A 20,328-nucleotide genomic window follows, 5' to 3' on the forward strand; every position below is an offset into this window, starting at 1 on the left:
TTTCCAGCGTGGATGATATAAGAAATTAGGCAAATTCACCAAATCCAATTAACAGGCCACAGTAGCTCAAGTGAAAGCAGGGTTAGTGATGCCTCGTGTTGGAGCCCTAAGCAATTATCCTCCACACTGTGAGGTTTGATTGCAATGAAAAAAAGGATGTGCATGGGAAGATGTTGATAGAGCCTGGTGTCCTTTTGTATTCAAAATAAACTTTTTATAAAACCTCTACTTGCAATTTTAATATCTCCTAATTTGCTGAGTTCAGGCAGGTACACACTACAGGATAATAGGGCTGATTTTTGTCCCGATCTCCTTACGATGGAAGCCAGCAAAGGCCCAATTGTCAGATGACATCATGTGTGATTTTCCTGTGGTGTGGGGTGTGTTAAGAGTGATTTCTTCTGGTCGAAATGCCTCTAATTCAGAGATCGCAGATAATGAACATGTTTAATATTTGGGTCTAAATGTCCTGTAGTGTGTGGGGAGCTCCGAGAGAAGCCGAGCAAGTACAGCGTGTAATGTCACGTGTACCGGAAAAGCCAATCAAGACGCGAGCTGACTCAGCTGACTGACCAAAGAGGAAGTAAGAAATCTATCCGTGATACTTAAAATGACTTAACTCACTTCCACCTTGCATTCTTATTCATACAGCCCATTTCCCCGCCATCTCCACAACCTTTTCCAACCTTTTCTTTTGTGTTTTTTTGATGTTCTAGAGTCCGAAAACAAACATCTTTGTTTTTTCCCGTATGTCCGTCATGTTTGTTAACACTGAAGTCACGTTTTACTAGGCCAGATTTTGAATATTTAGCATGACGAAGCTGAAGCTCTGCTGAACAATCAGTTCAACAATCAGTGTGTGGTGTCCTCAGAGTGCAGACCGCACACTGTAAGATCAGAAGAGAGAAATCTTGTGCAATCTGTCTTTCGTTATCATCAAGTGTGTGGTGAAGGTTTGGAGAATCCTGTAATGTGTACCGGCCTTTAGAAAAAAAAATCCCTCCTGTACAGTGTACTGACAGTGAGATAAACAAATCAGACGAGAGACATTTTTGTACCAGGCTGTAAATATGTCTATTTCTTCTGTGAAAACGTCTGTTGTGTTTTTTTTTTGTAGCTTGGTGTGTATGTGACCTGTGGTACTTCTGGAGCCAGCCTCAAGCGGCAAATCAAGAAACAGCAGATTTTAGCACTTCAGCATTGTCTGATACTTTCAAACCAGAGGTTGTCGCTTGGACATTCCAATCAAAGGTTTCTCGAAGTGACTTTAGCCCTGTTTCCACCAAGCGGTTCAGCTCAGTTCAGTTCGTCTTGGCATGACACACATTTTACGGCGTTTCCACTGACACACTGACAAATCCCCCAAATAACCAAGACGAGCTTTTTGGGACCCTTCTATGGGGTGCCAGACTAAATTGATCAGATCTTGGAAGGTGGAGCTACAACACTGCAGACAGTTGATTGGTCAAAAGAATCGTCATTCAAAGTGTGACAGCAGCTGTATTTCTCCTGGCAGCACACATTCCTCTCTGAAACAAAGCTTGATTGCACTTTGTATCAAGAGCTACATGACAATCACAGAGGAAGAAATGCTGGATGTCTTCCATCTGTGCTCTTTGTTTACTGTGACACGTTTTTCTTCTACGTTGGATTTATTAGCGGGGTACACTGTGTCACGCTGCAATGGCGTCCCGCTATTATTTAACACATGCGGCATCCGCATCCGGCTTACACGCTGCCTACCACAAGGGGGCACAGTTTGCTGTGGAAACGCAAACGGGATCAGGCTTAACCAGGCCTAACCGTACCAAACCAAGGCAAACCGTACTGAACCGAACCAGATTGCTTGGCGGAAACACAGCTTTTGAGTGCTAGTTTCAAGTTTTTTAAGTGAGCAGGCTCTTATATTAGTAGGCTGTGTTAGCTTTAGCATAAACCTTCAGGCATTCTTTGAGACTATCTATGCTAACGTTTCAGAAGGAGCTTTGATTGGGCTGGACCAGTCCAGTATTCTAATCCAATAACAGTATCAGTACCTGCATTATTGTCCAGTATCAGTCTAGGCTTTGAGGCTATGTAAGAGGCTGATTTGAAATGATACCAGTACTGGTATAGTGGTCAGTAATGATACATTTCTTGTGCTCTACCAGAGGGTGATTTTTCTAGCAGCTTCCACCAAATTAAAGAGGTCTGCCCCCTAAACAAACTTATATCTCATCAAAAGCTTGCCACTAAATGCACCTATTCAACCTTTTTCCAATTAGCCCTGACTTTAAAATTTCATGTCACTGTGTGGTGCTGGCAAACAGTGTAAAATTGCTCGACATGTGTTGTATTTCATTTAATTGTTACAGAGTAAGTAAAATTTCAGCAGCAGTGAAGGGTTAGAATCTCTTAGCCTAGTTCCTCACTCTCTCCATGCCCAATACTTCAGCCACCACTCAAGCAGGTCATGTTTTCTAAAAACAGCACCACCAAACTTCTTCTGAAAGTGTCTTTACTCAAACTGGGCTATAAACATCCAACAGGCAGGAATTTGAAGAACTTACATCGGAGATGAAGCTGCCCCTCACCTTTGACCCCCACGGTTTGGCCTACATAACCACTCTGAAGTCTCTTATCTCTCTGAAATGGCTGCATGTCACAGTGTGTGCTGACTGTCATGCTACTGCATTTAAGAAGCGATAAAAGAGGTCAACGGGTGCAGAGAAAAAGCACAATTCCACCATTTATGGTTTTATTATGTACAGAGTACAGTCTAAGTTTGGCAGCCAGTTGGTCATCACGAATGAGTGAGGCAGAATTCTCTGTTAAGCATAACCTACGACCCATGTCCCAGTTCAGTATTAGTCATCATTTCACAGGATATGGTGAATAAAAACAGACAATACAGGGGACAAAAGACAAGCTTAGTCACTGTCTACTCACATGGACCCAGAAAATCACTGGGAATCAGGACTGTGGCATTAGATGGGCAATGCAGTGTCTGCTATTTTAATATGAAAATGTTACTTTTAGCCAATAATGAGGCTACTATTAACTTTTTTTTTTCAGAGTAGACAAAAAAAAATATTCACATTCAATCATGGCAATTAAATTTGTAACTTGTAAATTTCAGATTTGGTACTAAAACATCCTAATTTGGACCTACCATTAAATAATAGCATCACTAGTCTGGCAATGAAAAAAAAGAAAAGAAATATGATGAGGAAACTAACCTAACAAAATCAAATCGTACCTTTAAAAAAAAAAAAAAAAAATCATTCTCATTTTCTACTGCAAATCTTTGACTCTTCTCCTTAAATGTGACACTTCAAAAACTGAAATCCAAGCAAGGGTTAAGTCTTTTGTTTTTGGATGAAACATGTCTTATCAGACTTTATATGGGAGAAAAAAAAACAGATGACACGCTAGGACTCAAAACAACTACTCACATTTTGTCAGTGCAGACAAAGAAGACAAGAACTCGATAGGCAGAAAAATATCAGTGCTCGCCAGAAAGTTCAAACTTTCAAATGCAGCTTGTAGAATAAAATGCCTTTCAGCCATTTTTAAAATCAGCATTAAAGGTAAGGTCTGCAGGATTTCCCTAAAAATAAAAGATGTCAACTGTTACAGGTATAATCTTGCTTTGTTACTTCCAGGCCTCTATACCTGTGTGTCAGTATCTGTGTCTGCCTGGAACCCTCTCGTCAGACTGTATGTTGATGTTTTGGTTGTGTGTGGATGTTTCTTGGGGGAGAGAGAAGCGTGGTTACATCAGCCAATCACAGCGCACACAGAGCACAAGTGACTTTGCGTGCTGATTAGCAAATGGAAGAAGCAAATCAGAGCAGCTTCAATAGTGGAAAGAAAACACAACCTAAGTGACACAAAAACACCAAACAGATAAAGCTTTTTCCTGAACAAGAGGGAAGCTTGGCTCGACTTTAACTTGCTTCCAGGAACTTGGAGAACAGCACAGAACAAAGAGCGATGCGAGTTGGTTTTGTGTCAAATACCAGTGATTAGCTTGTGCTAACATGCCAAGTCAGGTGCACGGCTCTCAAGTCTCTCCCACGTAGAGACACGATGCTACAGGTGGTTGCTGGGCTAGTGAGAGTTCACGTAGCTTTGGTGGGAGGCAGTAGGTGTGGGCTGCTGTTGGCACTGAGCCAAGGAGGAGGGGCCCAGTTTGAATGTTATGTTCAGTAAAAAGTAACAAAAAATCTTGAAGATCCTACCTTTAACGCAATAAGTTTTGCTTAAAATTGAAAGTTGATTGGGAGTGCGGACATTTTTCTTTCTTCATGGACTCAATATGAGGAACAATCACCTGACAAATCCAGAGTAATATCTAATTTCAAGATTGTTGAAAGTCAAAATGTTGCTTGCTTTACTTTTAAAGAATGTATGAATAAATGAATAACTACATAAATATCTGAGTGAAAATGTTTTTGTTTTTTTTTCATTTTCTTTTTTTTGACCACACAGTAATATTGAATAAATAAATAAATTAAAATAAAATAAATAAAATAAAAATGTTGTTTAACAAGGTCTTTGTGTTTCAGGTACAGTGATTAATAAAAATGGAGATTCAATTTTATTGCTCTAGTGGTATGGCCTTCATATTATAACGTTTCCAAAAATAGAAATGCTGCAGCCTTTCTCGTCTTCACATCACAGTATATCAGAATATGTTGAACTGAAGCCCTGAGTTGTGGAAAGAGATTTTGCATGGGTGTGAGGGCGTTTTGGGAAATAACAAATCATCTGGGTTTAAAAGAGATTAAGCTACATCAGGAGACAATGGGGTAGAAAATGACACATGCGCATACACACATTTATCCACATACACACACACAGCACAGCCCACTTAGACAGCTACCATGACTTCACACTCTGAGATTATTGAATTCACATACAGTGCACACGACACATACAACAACACACCTGCCATTTCCTGGACTGAAACCTATTTCTCGGCTGGCGACAACCCAGCACAGACCTTCTGGTCATAGTGGCATCGCTCTGCTCTGATTGGTCGATGCAGCACAAGCCTCTGGGGACACACGGGGTTGTGAAGATGAGGTGGCTGCTAAGAGACTGAGTCACAACATGCAATGCTCTGTGCTCACAGCATCTCCTGTGAACAGCATTGACAGTTACATAAAGGCAGAGAGGCAGGCTCAAGACGAGCACTTCTCTCCTACTGTTGGACACTTTCAACATGCGTGAGAAAATATGTTTCTCTTGTCTCAGCCCAAAAGTTTTTTTTACACACAAACAGTTAACTGCTTCAGCAAAATTTAATAGTGGCCATCCAAATAAATGAAATATACAGAAATAGTGAAACTAAACTTTTAAAGCCATTAAAAATAAAAAGCTAACAACTTAATTTCTTGGCTCACTGCACAGAGGAACGGCTTTGGATCCAGGCTGTCAGCTTCAGTTAGAGCACATGTTCATCCAGTTTGGCAGAACAGATGAAGTTGCTTTGTGTTTGATCCATTTAACCATCACACTGATATATTAATACTTTAATAAGCACTGAGCTCTTGCTCAGTAAATCTGGTGTCAACAAGGTTTCCAAAAGAGAGTTTTTTTAGGACTGAAACACCAATTTCCCCAACCAATAATCTGATCAATCACTTGGTATTTGTGGAATGAGATTGAATGAAATTCACAAGTTCAAAATTAAAATTGGTCTTGGTTCTGTACTGCGATATGACCACAAACAAACTATTTAGAAGCAATGATAATCAGAGGTGAGAGACTCAAGTCACATGACCTGGCTGTAGTCAAACTCTAGTCGCAAATTTGAAGACTTGCTTGACCAAGGCCCCATTTCCACCAAGGGGTCCAGTTTGGATCAGTACAGTTCGGTACGGGTTGGATCGGTAAAGCCTGGTCCTGTTTGAGTTTCCACAGCCAACGGTGCCCTCTTTGGTAGGCGGAGTAGATGCCTATGGCTGCGTAAGTTACGTAACAGTGTGATAGCAGCGGGAGACAGTGTACCTGCTAATAAATCCAACGAAGAAGAAAAACAGAGTTAACGCAACACAGTAAACAAAAGCCACATTTCCACCAAGCAGTCTGGTTCGGTTCAGTATGGTTTGGCACGGTTTGGTACAGTTAAGCCTGATCCCGTTTGCGTTTCCACAGCAAACTGTGGCCTCTTGTGGTAGGCGGCATGTAAGCCGGATGCTGAAAGCCGCAGCTATTAAACAGTAGCGTGACGCCATAGCGACATAGTTTACCCCACTAATAAATCCAACGAAGAAGAAAAACACGACACAGCAAACAAAGAGCATAGATGGAAGACATCCAGCATTTCTTCCTCTGTGATTGGCATGTAGCTCTTTGATACAAAGTGCAATCAAGTTTTGTTTCAGAGAAGTCTGTGTGCTGCCAGGAGTAATGCAGGAGCTGTCCCAGGGTAAGTGACGATTCTTTCAACCAATCAACGGTCTGCAGCTAGCTCCACCTTCCGAGAGTGGATCGGTTCAGTCTGGCACCCATACCAAAGGGTCCCAAAAAGTGGGACGACTCGTCTTGGTTATTTGGGGATCTGTCCCGGGACAAGTCAGTGGAAACGCCACAAAATGTGCGTCGTACCGAGACGAACCAAACCCGTCTGCTTGGTGGAAACGCGGCTATAGAGCAACGGTCGTCTTCTTTGTGATTGGCATGTTGCTCTTCGTTGTCAAGCTTTGTTTCAGAGAAGGCTATGAAATATAGCCACTGTCACATGGTAAGTGACAATTTTTTTAACCAACCAATGGACTGCAGTGTTTTTAACTAAACCTTCTGGGCTTTGATCAGTATGTCTCAGAAGGGTACCAGAAAGTGGGACGGTACTGGGATGGTTATTTGGGGACCTATCCAGGAAACAGTCAGTAGAAATACCACACAATGCTTGCCGTACCGAGATGAAGTTTAGAAATAGCATTTCAAAATAACCCATATTGGTGCTGATAGTCTCAATTTGAAGTGTGGATTACGACAAGGCATATACACTGCCCGGCCAAAAAAAAGGTCACACACTAATATTCTGTAGGACCACCTTAAGCTTTGATTATGACATGCATTCGCTGCAGCATTGTTGCAATGTCATAAGATTTATTCTATCCAGTGTTGCATTCATTTTTCACCGAGATCTTCATTGATGATGGTAGAGTCTGACCCCTGGGCAAAGCCTTCTCCAGCACATCCCAAAGGTTCTCAATGGGGTTCAGGTCTGGACCACTCCCTGAACCACTCTTTCACAATCTGAGCCCAATGAATCCTGGGATTGTCATCTTGGAAAATGGCCGTGTCATCAGGGAAGAAAAACTCCATTGATGAAATAACCTGGTCATTCAGTATATTCAGGTCTGACCTCATTCCTTGAGCACAGGCTGTTGCTGAACCTAGACCTGACCAACTGCTGCAACCCCAGATCATAGCACTGCCCCCACAGGCTTGGACAGTAGGAACTAGGCATGATGGGTGATCACTTCATCAGCCTCTCTTCTTACCCTGATGACCCATCACTCTGGAACAGGGTCAGTCTGGACTCATCAGACCACATGACCTTCTTCCATTGCTCCAGAGTCCAATCTTTATGCTCCCTAGCAAGTTGAAGCCCTTTTCTTTCTTTTTTTTGGGTGGCAACTTTTTTTTGTCCAGGCAGTGTATCTAGGAGGACGGCTTTTTCAAGATCCCCTGGAAAGTCCTCACAGCACTTTCAAACAAATAATATTTATATAGATTTAACAAAAAAAAAAAAAACCCAACAAACCTGAGAAATTATGAAATGGAGCTAAGTTTCTCTCATTTTACATCGTGTTACTTAGACGTGTGTTTGTCCTACATGAGAGGAAGAGTTTTTCCATCTCTACAGATCTTCTTAATTAGGCTATAATAAGAAATGAGGGCATAAACATGGACACACACACACACACACACATGCAGAGCTGTGTGGCACAGACTGAGAGAAGTCAGCACACTGTTCCCTTCTCTCTGGCATTTCCTATTCCTCCCTCCATCCAAACAAGCCTGTCGTAGCTGCAATTATGGGAAGGAAACCATGTATTTATAGCCCGTCGAGGATCAACGACAGAACAACTAGTTGTGTGTGGCACGGGAGGCGGTTATATTTAACATTCTGTGATGTCAACACGTGGCTGGTGTGTTTCCATGGTTTCTCCTCCGAGACAGGGCGGGCACTTTCTTATCAGAGCAGCGCAGAGACAGATGAGCCAGAGACAGAGGGAGAGACGGAGGCACGCAGACAGACAGATAGATTGACAGCCAGACTCAAAGGGCAAGAGTTAGGAAAAATAAAGATTGAGGATTGTGCTGTTCTAAAAAAGGAGATATTTTAACGTAATGGACAGCCTGTATAGGGCATTGTTTGTCTCTCAGTTGACTGTTCATTAACCTTCAGCTGAAACCCGGACTGTCACTTTTGATCCACAGATTCTGTGACAAACTCTTTACTTCGGTCTGTCCTTCCCTCCCGACCCCTGTGCAGCCCCTTTTTTCATTCTTCCCTCCTACTCACTCCTACTTCCTCCCTGTCTTCTAAGGTTATCTGAGATGCTATCTGCAGTCTGATAAAGGGCAAAGAGGCTTCTAGCTGGCAGCACCTTCAGTCTGCACAGTATCAAATAATCCCAGCTTCATCGCTGCATCACACACTGAGGATTCTGGAGCATATCTGGGCAAATCTATAGAGAACACTCAACTTCTCCTAGCTTACTGTAAATTTCATTATAGTAATAAATTATGGATAAAATAAAGTGGAATCAGATTCCACAGGTATAATGTTTTGCATCACACTGTAATGCACTTTGAATTGCACTGATCATGCATGGTGCTGTGTGAATACACAGCTTGTGAATGCAGCCTTTTTAATTATTGGACTCTGATTGGTCAATTACAACATGCTGTGAGTTGTTAGTGTGTAAAAGAACACCCCTGAATAATTGACTTCTATGAGTTGCAGAACTAATCACTGATACTGGAGGACTCAAACAACCCACAAAGGGAAGCCTGGCTGAAAAAAAGACAGAAAAGACCAAATTTCTATGCCATTAAAGATGCTGTGAGGAGGATCTGTTTTAATTGACCTGCAGCTCCACCCTGTGGCCTGGAGTCTCACACACACTGTCGTGAAGACACCACTTTTAACAAGGCTTGTTTTTGTTTTGGAAACAAATGAAGATCAGATCAGAACAAATTTTATTGGTTCAAGTCAACTTTTTACTCGATACAAGCGCTGAGGTAGGGTATTTATCATCAATTATGTAGCACTCAGGTTTGAAACGTAACAACAAGCAAACTTTGTTAGCTAGTACAAAAGTTTAGAAGCAGGCTATATTTGGCACTACTCACAGCCCGGTGCTCTAAGACATGTCTGTAATGTGTAACATTACTTAATCCTGGTTGTGTCCTGCCAGTCATCTACCAAGCAGAGCTAACGTAACCTCACTCTTCATTTTATTGATAGACTCTCAAGTTTGAACAGACCACTGCAGAATAACTGCTGACTGTGGTTTGGAATGAACATTAGCACAAACAGATTAGCCTTTAGCTCGCGCTCTATCGCTCTCCTGTTTATCTTTCTTCTGCTCTTCTGTCCTTTTTCTGTCTGACAGTTAGGCTCCAGTGTCAACCATCACTACAAAACTAATCACAGAAATCTTTTTCAGCAGAGAAAAACACAGATCTCTCTTCTCACTCCTAAACTTTGTCAGGCAGCGTGGTGTTGTCAGAGACTTTGATGTGCTGTAAACCAATCCGGTCCTGCACAACCCCATCGGGTAGCTAAGAAGTAGCATTTAAGAATAACGTATAATAGCGCTGATAAACTCATTTTGAGCTGTGGATAACAATTAGGCAAGAATGTTTAAGGGAGTCTTTTTTTAAATTTTAGATCACTTGGAAATTCCCCACAGTTGCTTTTACTTGGGCACTATGTCCAGTATTAGAAAAATAATTGAGTTACCCTGGCTTGGCATTCATAGAATCATAGAAATCGTTTTCAGCAGAGAAAAATTCAAACCTCACTTCATAAGCCGGTGTGGTGTTGTCATAGACTTTGTCATGCCGCAAATTAATCTGGTGCTTCTCGACCCAATCAGGAAGCTCAAAAGTGTGAATTACAATCAAAAATGTATCTACAAGAGAGACTTTTGCAAGATCACTTAGGAATTGCTTACAGCCTTTTTTTCTTAAAAAAAAAAAGAAAAAAAAAAGTGAGATTTCTCCTGGGGGCTTTAATGTAAAATGAAAATGATTGAGCTGATTTGAGAGACAGGGTTTACCAGTGCCGTATTGCAGTTAAAATAAGTTCTAACATTAATCAAACAATTCAAAGATTTTTTTTTCCAGAAACAAAGTAATTTTTGAATATTTGTAGTAATCTGTGGCAAAAAGATTAAACACTCTTCAAGGATTATTTCCCTTACATTAACTGTAATGGTCTAATGGTCAGGCAGAGAAGATGTTTTTCAATGACAACTGCTGAAAAATATGAAAGTATTTGACTCATGATGTCTGTTTTTCTATACAACTGTCAAACATATAGTTTCTGCAGAGTAAATAGTGGTGATCAGAGCAGATGGTGTCATATAGATGTAAATGTAAACAGGCTACAGAACACCATACAGCGCAGTGCAGTAATGAACAGAAGCCATCAGCTCCCTTAAGGCAGATTCATTCAACAAACAGCTGAACGTTTGCCCTCCATGTAACTCACACTACGTTTTAAAGGACTACAGTCGGTGTCAAGGCTGGTGTCGTGCTGGCACATTACTTTTTCTATAATGCTGCAGTGACAGATCCCTGAGACTCACTGCCAAGGCTGGGTTATCTACAACAGCACAGAGGGCTGAGTGGATTGAGCTGGGCACTGAACCGAAAAAGGGAATGGGCCTGAGCAAGGGGGAAGCATCTTGGGGAGAGAGAAACGCAGCCATAAAAGTGCAGCGATTAGCTTTAAGCGCCTTAAACTAACTGGTTTCATTAGCAAGATGCTGCTGAGGAGGAGGAGAGGTGTCATAGCTGAGGATGCTCAGGGTAAAGGAGAGGCAGTGAGAGCTGGAAGACAACAAGAAACCGTTTTCAGGGCAGGGCAGAAAAATGGAAGGGAAAGAGAGTTCAGAAATGTGCAGCTGAGGAGATTAACTTTGTATTTATTTCCTCTGACACCACAGAGGGTCAAACCTGCTTCCTCCAGTAACAAACAATATTGTTGTGACTCGGAATGTAAATCTTTATATTCAAAGAAATATTCTCCCTCTGCCCACTTACTGTTTATTTTATTCATTCTATACATTTATATTACAAAAATGTACATGTACACATTTTTTTATATCGGCTGTGTTATAGGCTTCTGTACGCCACTGTTTCTTTTCAACTTAATAACTTTACACCTTCGACGTTGGTGTTTGATTCAGTGTAGTTTGTACATCGTCAAAAATGCCTGGATCCCTTGAGAAGCAGTGATACATCAAAGGAAAAATAAACCATAGACAGGAACATCTTTAGTGCAATGTTTGTGCGTACAGGAAATCACCCTTGATGTTACAATGAAGTTGTATATTTCAGAAAAACTGATAGAGTGAGGTGCACTTCTATACCAAGTGCAGATGTTACATTTTTTACGTGAGGCAACACTGCTTCATAATCAATCATGGAGGTCTTTAAGGTAGGGTCTGCTGGAATTTTCTTGTTATTAAACCCAACATTCAAATTGGGCTCCTCCTCCTGGGCTCAGTGCCAGCTGCAGCGCACACCTACTGTCTTCGGCTCACAACCACCTGTAGCATTATGTTTCTATGTGGGAGAGACTTGAGGGCCGTGCACCTTACCTAGCAAGCACAAGCTAATCACGGGTGTTTTACATATGACTGGTTAGCAGAAAGCTAACTCTCATCGCTCTTCGTCCCGTGCCAGCCTCCAAGTGGCTGAAAGCCAATAAGTTGTGCCAAGCTTTAGGAAAAAGCTTTATCTGTTTGACGTTTCGTTTCACTTTGGTTGTGTCTTTCTTCCTCTGCGCTACATCCACTATCTTAGCTGCTTTGATTAGCTTCCACTCACAATCATTAACATGCAAAATCTGAGGTAAACATGTTTACTCCGCCCCGAAACATCCTGGTAGAACCATAGACTGTATAAAATGTCCCTGCAACATCATGTGTCTGTTGCTGATATTGTGAAATGAAGCCAATCCACTGAAGCAGCCATTGGATATGACTCTGGTTGTTGGCTTCCTTTCAAACAGCTACAGGGCGACCATCAGTCATGTGAGATGAGCTGTGTCTGTGACTGGAAAATCAAATGATCCTAATTTCTTCTACACCGCCGAATTAAAAAAAAAAGTTCACTACCCGTACTATGTGTACTGATAGCAAACTCAGCGTTCAGACTCAAGCTGTTTTTTGAACCAGGCTGTTAATATGCTCTTTAATGCTGCAAGAGTCGTTTTTTTTGGCTTGATGTGCATGCAACTTCTAGTCTTTCTGCAGATTCTTGATGAACAGCAACTTTTAGCACTTCCACATAGACTTCATTTTTCTTAACTGGATGTTGCCTCTTGGATACAACCAAAACATACCGGCTGAGGAGGGGGTTAAGGCTGACGCAGACACTGACACACATGTATAGAGGTCCATAGGAGACGATCAAGCAGGATTATTAAAAGTTGACATTCTATTTTCTTTAGGAAAGTCCTGCTGACCCTACCTTTACACTACACCCTACACTTAATTAATTATGACATTTTCATTTGGTTCAGACCAGTTTTATAGTTATCGTAACGTTGATCATTCTTGGGAGAAAAATGACTCTGTATAAGTCATTTGACGTTTCTCTAACAGTCAAACTCGCTGTATGATCATTGTTTATACCCAAGTAGCAACCTCTGGTTTAAAAATATGAGACAATGGGAAATTGCTAAAATCTGCTGTTTTCATTTTAGAAATGCACAATTTTTAGCAAGCAGGGCATGATGGGATTCATCAGTCCCTTTTCCTCATACCACATATAAAGCTATATCCGGCAGTGCATTGGTGTAGATTAGCATTTAGACAAGGAATGGTGGTGCAAGCACTTGTCCAGCTCTGTTTTTATTTCTGTGACAAAATCTGCCTCCAACCGCTTCAGAGGCTTAGTCACACCCACGTTGTTGGCCTTGGAGAAAATTCTGCCTTTCTGCATTTCGGCAACCATAAAATAGAGCCACCTTTTGACAGTACTGCAGCACAAAAAAAGTTTTTTCCAAGACAGCACAGAAAGAGTTTTGAAAGGTGTAATAAGGAGGATGTTTAGTGCTTTGAAAGATGACAGAAAGAGGCTGACAGAATTTCTAAAAACATTACAGGCAGTGGTGAGATCCCTTCCCCTGTCTCTCACCTTCCTGTCAGAGCTGCTCTTCGTTTCTATCCATAATCTCCTCTCAGCCCTGGTGACAGGACTCTCATACACAATTACATCACACAGGCTACTCAGGGTGCTCTCAGAGAGGAGAGGAAAGTGGAGGGAAAGAGAGGATGTCTGGAAGCATGTGAATTTATTCAAGTAACACCTGCATCCAACATCCAGGAAATATGACTGACCTTTGGTGTTTCCCATACAGACCATTTCACCAAACTGGTTCAAATTCAGAGCTGGAATTTGTGTGAAATTTATCTAATTTTTTATACGAGAAAAGCTTTTACCATATTCATGTTACACCAAATCTAAGGGCACATGTAGGGTGAAGGAACAGAAAAGTTAACTCACATCATATTTTCTAACTATCCAAAAATCTTTCCCCTCCTAAAATTTGTCACCAAACACAGAATTAAATCAGGATATAAAAAATCTATTAACCTAACTTTTTTTTCTTCTGTTTCCAACTGTAAAGAATTTATTTTTTAAATTTATCTATATGATTTCTGCATCATAATCAATTTAAATAAATTTTTAAGGGAATTTGATATTTATTTTTTCCTCTAAATGTATCAAAGTTTAAATGCAGTCTTTCCTCATAAAATGTCAAAAGTTGATCACATTGACTCCATAAGTCATCATTGCTTAAAGTACACATACACCTAACCAATCCTTATCCTGAAATGTTGATTGATAATTCAATACATTTTATTTAACAGTTGTTGTTTCTGTAGTGACCGTACTGTCTCTGTAGTTGCAGTGGAATATTGTTTTAGAGTGGCATCAAAATCACTTCACTCTTTTTGTTATAGTTTAATTTTTAACCAGTGAAACACATTAACTCGAGATTAAATAAGTAACAGTGGTTTCATCTTCCATATTGGATTTTAATTAGAATGAGGTCACAACTATGGAGCAAAGTTAAACCATGACTCTTTCAGAGTCTGTTTTGGTAATCTAATGGATACCATGGTGTCTCTGTTTACTTTTGGATATAATGACTTTAACACTTCACTGAGTTAAAAGGTACAGTTCCTATATTGAAAGTGGTAATAAGACTTTGCCCGTAAGTAGAGAAAGTGTTGCAAACACTAAATGTCCAGAACACAAGCTCAAAAAGACTGACTTACTGGTTACTGGTTTGTAACTTTGCAATGTTTGATACTGTCACTGGGTATTTAAAAAAAAACAGGTAAAAATTCACACAGTTTGTTATCATCTTTGAGTTTAAAGCTCTGAAGATGGTGGAGATGGTTGTGAATTTTTAGAAAAAAAGCAGCGCCCTCATCCCTTTCACCATCAATAAATTCACAGTGTCCACTGTGGGGTCTTCCTGCTTTCTGAGGACTATCATCACCCAGGACCTCAAGTGAGAGCTGAACATCACCTCCCTCATTAAGAAAGCCCAGCAGAGGATGTACTTCCTGCGGCAGCTGGAGACGTTCAACCTGCCAAAGACTTCTACACTGTCATCACAGAGTCCATCCTCTCCTCCCCCATCACAGGCTGCAGTGCATCATCCACTCTGCTGAGAAGGTGATTGGTTGCAACCTACCATCCCTCTGTGACCCATACACCTCCTGGACTCTGAGACGTGCACGTAAGATAGTGGCTGACTCTTCTCATCCCACAAATGGACTGTTTGAGACGCTCCCTACCAGTAAAAGGCAGCAGCCGGTCCATGGGGACCAAAACCTCTCGCCACAGGAACAGTGTCTTCTCTTCTGCCGTCAGCCTGATGAGCAATGTCCCTGCCTCCTCCCCCTCCTCCTACATAACCCAGACTCTTCCCATGGGACTGATTTCCCGTCCTCTTGTTCGTTACATTAACTCCCACTGGACTTTAAATTGCACAGCTCTACATCGCACTTTTTTACATTTTCTTATATATATATATATATATATATATATATATATATATATATATATATATATATATATATATATATATATATATATATATATACTCTTCTACATATCGCATGGCTTCTTATTCTGTATTTTTTAAGTAATGGGTGGTCTCATGTTATTTCCTTGTTAGTTATTTGGCACCAATACACCAAGTCAAATCTTTGTATGTGTATATGTACTTGGTGATATTAGTGCGTTCCAATTACATCAGAACTGGGAAGAGGGGCGTGGGAATGATGTCATCACCGAGTTAAATGTGTTCCAGCTGACAAGTTGACGAAAATAAATTAAAAAAAGAATACAATGACAAGTTTGGTGCCTATCTACCAGGCTATAAGCTGTTGTTAGCTGTTGTTAGCTGTTGTCAGCTGTTGTTAGCTGTTGTTAGCATGCCCTGCACTGAATTTTTGCAAACCACATGAAGAATATACATAACACTACAGCTATATGTCTATATGTAAACATGGAACTGTTCTATGCATACAGCTGATTTAGTGCGACAAACACTCGTCAGAAATGTTAAAATTAAAAAAAAAAAAAAAAAAAAAACTATTACTGTTTACACCCGGAGGGAGCTATTTCTGATTGTGAACTTTGGAATGGAATGCACCATTAAACCCGATTCTGATTCTGGTCATGATAAATTCACCAACAAGCTTTAACACAGGGTATATGATTTATTTATTTATCTTTTTTACTTAACCTTGATTTAACCTGGTTGGTCCCATTGAGATTAAAAACCTCTTTTTCAAGGGAGACCTGGCCAAGACAGGCAGCAGCAAAAACATAAAGTTGGAGACAGGTACAAAAAGGACGAAACAATTTACAAGCACATCATCATCATCATCATGATCAACTGTTTTTAACATGTGTATCCCACCTTTTTAACCTGTGTACCCAACCTTTCTGTGTTTTTAACTTGATTGTTTGTAAGAGCAATAATGGGATATCTTGAATTTTCCTTAGGGGATCAATAAAATATCTATCTATCTATCTATCTATCTATCTATCTATCTATCTATCTATCTATCTATCTATCTATCTATCTATCTATCTATCTATCTATCTATCTATCTATCTATCTATCTATCTATCTATCTATCTTATGGATTAAGAACAGACACATCTATGTGCCATATCACAGCCTAGCTAAAAAACATCGGCATTGGATAGAACCTGCTTCCATGTCTTTCATTTTCGATTTGAAAACATTGAAGGACACCAGCTCCTTGCTCCATGCGTTTGGGACAGAGAGCATGATAAGGTCCTGTGAACGCAAGGAATACTGTCCGGTAGCTCTTTGCATGATAAAAACACATAGATAGGGGGGAAGCAGACCAAGAATTGCCTTATAAATGAAAGTGTACCAGTGTATTGCCCTATGGGTCACCAAAGCGGGCCATCCAACACAAGTGTACAACTCACAGTGATGAGTCAGAGGTTTAGATTTGGTAATGAACCTCAAGGATGCATGGTAGGCAGTATCCACCATATGAAGACACTGTGCAGAGGCATGTACACAACATCCCAATAATCTAAACAGGTAAAAAAGTTGCAGCAACAAGTTGATTTTTTTACATTTAAAGAAAAACACAACTTGTTTCTAAAATAAAAGCCCGGTTTCAGTCTCAACTATGAACTATGAATGTCCAACAGTGGCACATGCAAACCTTGGGGAGAGAAATAAAAGAAAGAAGCTGGAAATAATGACAAGAGAACAACGAGCGAAATGGGAGAGACAGAGTAACTGAATGATGGCAGCCATCAGGACAGAAAACTAGAGAGCACACAGTGAATGGATGTTGGAGAGCAGCCACAGTGAGTGATTCACATCTATTTTTCCATGAGCGGGAAAATGAATCTCAAACGAGAGAAAAGGAGTCACCTCAAAATAGTTCCTCCCTTATTCTGTATTCATGTGTGTTTTTTTTCTGCCTCTGTGAGACAAGGGGTGCGTCTTTATTACCCAGCACGTGAGTCCCATGTGCAGTCATACAAAAAAGGATGATCCATCTTCCCTGACATCAAAGTAAAGCTATTCTTAAATGCTGATCCATAAATAAAATGCTACGCTCAAAGGAGGAATGTGAAGAAAGAGAGAGGAGGGAAATTTGAATGAAAATGGATGAGTGACAGGACCCTGCAGGATCTATTTGAGGAAGTTCATGAATAAGGAAATGATGTATTCACAGGAATGATTCAGTTATTCATTGACCTTTTGGTTTTACAATACATACACAGAAAAAGGCTGGAGAAATGGGCTTATAAAATCCTCTGAAGAATTTTAAGAGGATGTTTTAATGCAGAAAGAAGAGGAGGGCAGTTAGTAGTGGATTATTTTATGTAACACTATCTAGTTAAATGATAATTTAAAGGTAGAAACAATCGTCTGGGAGAGCAGGTTTGTCTGTTCAAGCTCCCAGACAGCAGAGAGCTAAATGGGTTATGTAAGGGTGTTGTTAAAGTTGGTGGATAATTGAGCTGATGAGGCTGACATTTGGAGCCTGGAGACAAGGGTGTGGTGTGTGTATGTGTGTGTTTGTGTGTGGTGGAAAGAGTCGTAATCACTTTGTATGTTACAGAGAAGGAGAAGGAGACAGGGCGAGGGGACTCTGATCGTGGTGTTAACACCAGCATCATCTTACACCAACTGGTGAACATGGATGAAGAGGAAAGCGACACAGACAGAAATACACCAACGTTTACTGTCACTCATGATAACACGGTGCAGAAGTGGAGTGTGTTGGAAAATGTTGTCTTTTGGTGGAAGCTAAGTTCTTATGGGTTTGGAAAGTGTAAAAACATTTATTCTCTCTCTTTTTTTTTTCATATCAATCACACTTAAACATCAAAATCAGAATTGCTATACAGTTTTCATTTTGAGTCATGAAAAAGGAAAAGAGGAAACAAAAACAGCCACAAATGATGATGAAAGAGTAGAAAAGAAAATGGAAAGAGAATGGAAAAGGAAATCATTTCATCATCTTAAAGTGATCATTTTTGGACACCTAAACTAAAGGGAGAAAAGAAAAATAAAAAAAAAATAAAAAACAGAGGGTATAAAAAAAGCAATAGATAAATAAATAAAATTGAATTTTTAAAAAAGGAAGAAAATGAGATTAAAAAAAGGGGAGACAAATGAAAAAAAAAATAGAAAACATAAGATGGGAAAAGATGGGAAAACACATTTTTTTATATGTCAGTACACTGCAAAAAAAAAAAAAAGAAATCTTGTCAAGTATTTTTGTCTTATTTTCAGAAGAAAATGTGTTTTTAGACTTAGTATGAGCCACATTCACCTTACCAGTCTAGAAAAAAATGTCTCATTTCATGTTATTAAAAGACAAAAACAAGGTCTGAATTGCTTAAAGAAAGTTAAAAACATCTGCCAATGGAACAAGAGAAAAGTTACTTTTACTAAGACATTATTCTAGTTTCAAGCAAATTTTCGAGCAAATTTTTCTTGTCCCAATGTCAGATTTTTTACCTGTTACAAACAACTCAGACCTTATTCCTGTCTTTAAATAACTTAAAACAAGACGTTTTTCTGGACTGATAGGTTGAATGCAGCTTACATTGAGTATAATAAGACAATTTTTCTTTAAAATTAGACAAAAACACTCGATAAGATTTCAGTTTTTTGCAGTGTAGTAAATTTAATGCTGATTGCAAGCTGTGAAGTACTTAACTAGTCAGTGGAGGAGATTTTAATGGCCTGTTAGTAAAGTGACCAGAGACCTCCCCCCTTTTGAATCATTAATAGCAACTTGTAAAAACAGAGCACTTATGGAGCACCTTTCACAAAGAGCTGAAGCATTAATGAAGTTTACAGTTTAAGATGCAAGGAAATGGAAAAGAAAAAAAAAAGGACAGGAAATTTGTCTCTAAGACTTCCTTTCATTCTGAGTAAAGACTTAAGCAATCAGCCATCAGTGATTTTAACAAAAGTCAGTGTCTGTCTTTGAAACCACCCTGTACATACAACATATAAATGAAGTGTGCAGTATAGAATATAATATAATATAATACAATATAATATAATAGAATAGAATAGAAAAGAATAGAATAGAATAGAATAGAATAGAATAGAATAGAATAGAATAGAATAGAAAATAAAATACTTAATATATCCTCGAGTGTAAATTCAATAGGAGTCAGAGCAGCAATCAAGAAAACCAAAGTAAAAAAGTGTAAAGAAAGTGCATAAAGGTCCATTAGAAAATAGATGATGACAACTTATCAATCATTGTCCAGTCAGCCAGCCTCCACCTCCACAGGGTCCAGGACTGAGCTTCTTCAGCAGTCTGTTCAGTCACTGTCTCCTGGATCCTGTCTGCTCGCAGCAGGTGAAGTTCTTCCAATGTGGCGTTGGTGTCTGATGTTAGCCCTGTCTGTGAATAGCATGATGCTACTCTGCCCTCTGGTATTCCCTCTGTTGCTGGGTTAGCACAGCTAGCTTGTCCATCTTATTGGAGATAGATTTTACGTTCCCAATAACCATGGATGGAAGGACAGGTCCATGTCATCACTTCTTAGCTCACACCTTAAAACCAGCACGTCGTCCTCACCTCCTTCTTCTCACCTTGTGGGGAAACATCTGGCCTTGCACCAGTTAGCATTGACATGCTACAGGCTGGTAACAGCTGATTTCACATGTAAACAATGCAGCCATGGTTACATGTAGGATCTCCAGACAAACACAGGAGAAAAAGTAATAAAAATATCACTGAAGACAAAACCAGTTTGGTGTCCATGACCAACAAATGAACCATATTTACAAGAAATGGACAAAGAAGAGAGAGCTGCTGCAACAGGCAGCCACAACCAACAGGGCGGCGCCTAGCAACATGTACTCCATGCTACATACTGCTAATAAACACAGAGTGTTTGACTGTTGTGTGTTCTGTGGTTCATTTGAGGTACCGAGGAGACATTTTTTGAGCCCATAATGATCCAGAGATGTGCATCTCTAGATATGCAGCTAAGCAGCTGTGTAAGTGTGTGATTCACAAATGA

The sequence above is a fragment of the Halichoeres trimaculatus genome, unplaced genomic scaffold (genome assembly GCF_033239565.1).
Source record: "Halichoeres trimaculatus isolate MK-OKI-2021-1 unplaced genomic scaffold, fHalTri1.1 fHalTri1_scaffold_21, whole genome shotgun sequence".
In the NCBI taxonomy this organism is placed as follows: domain Eukaryota; kingdom Metazoa; phylum Chordata; class Actinopteri; order Labriformes; family Labridae; genus Halichoeres; species Halichoeres trimaculatus.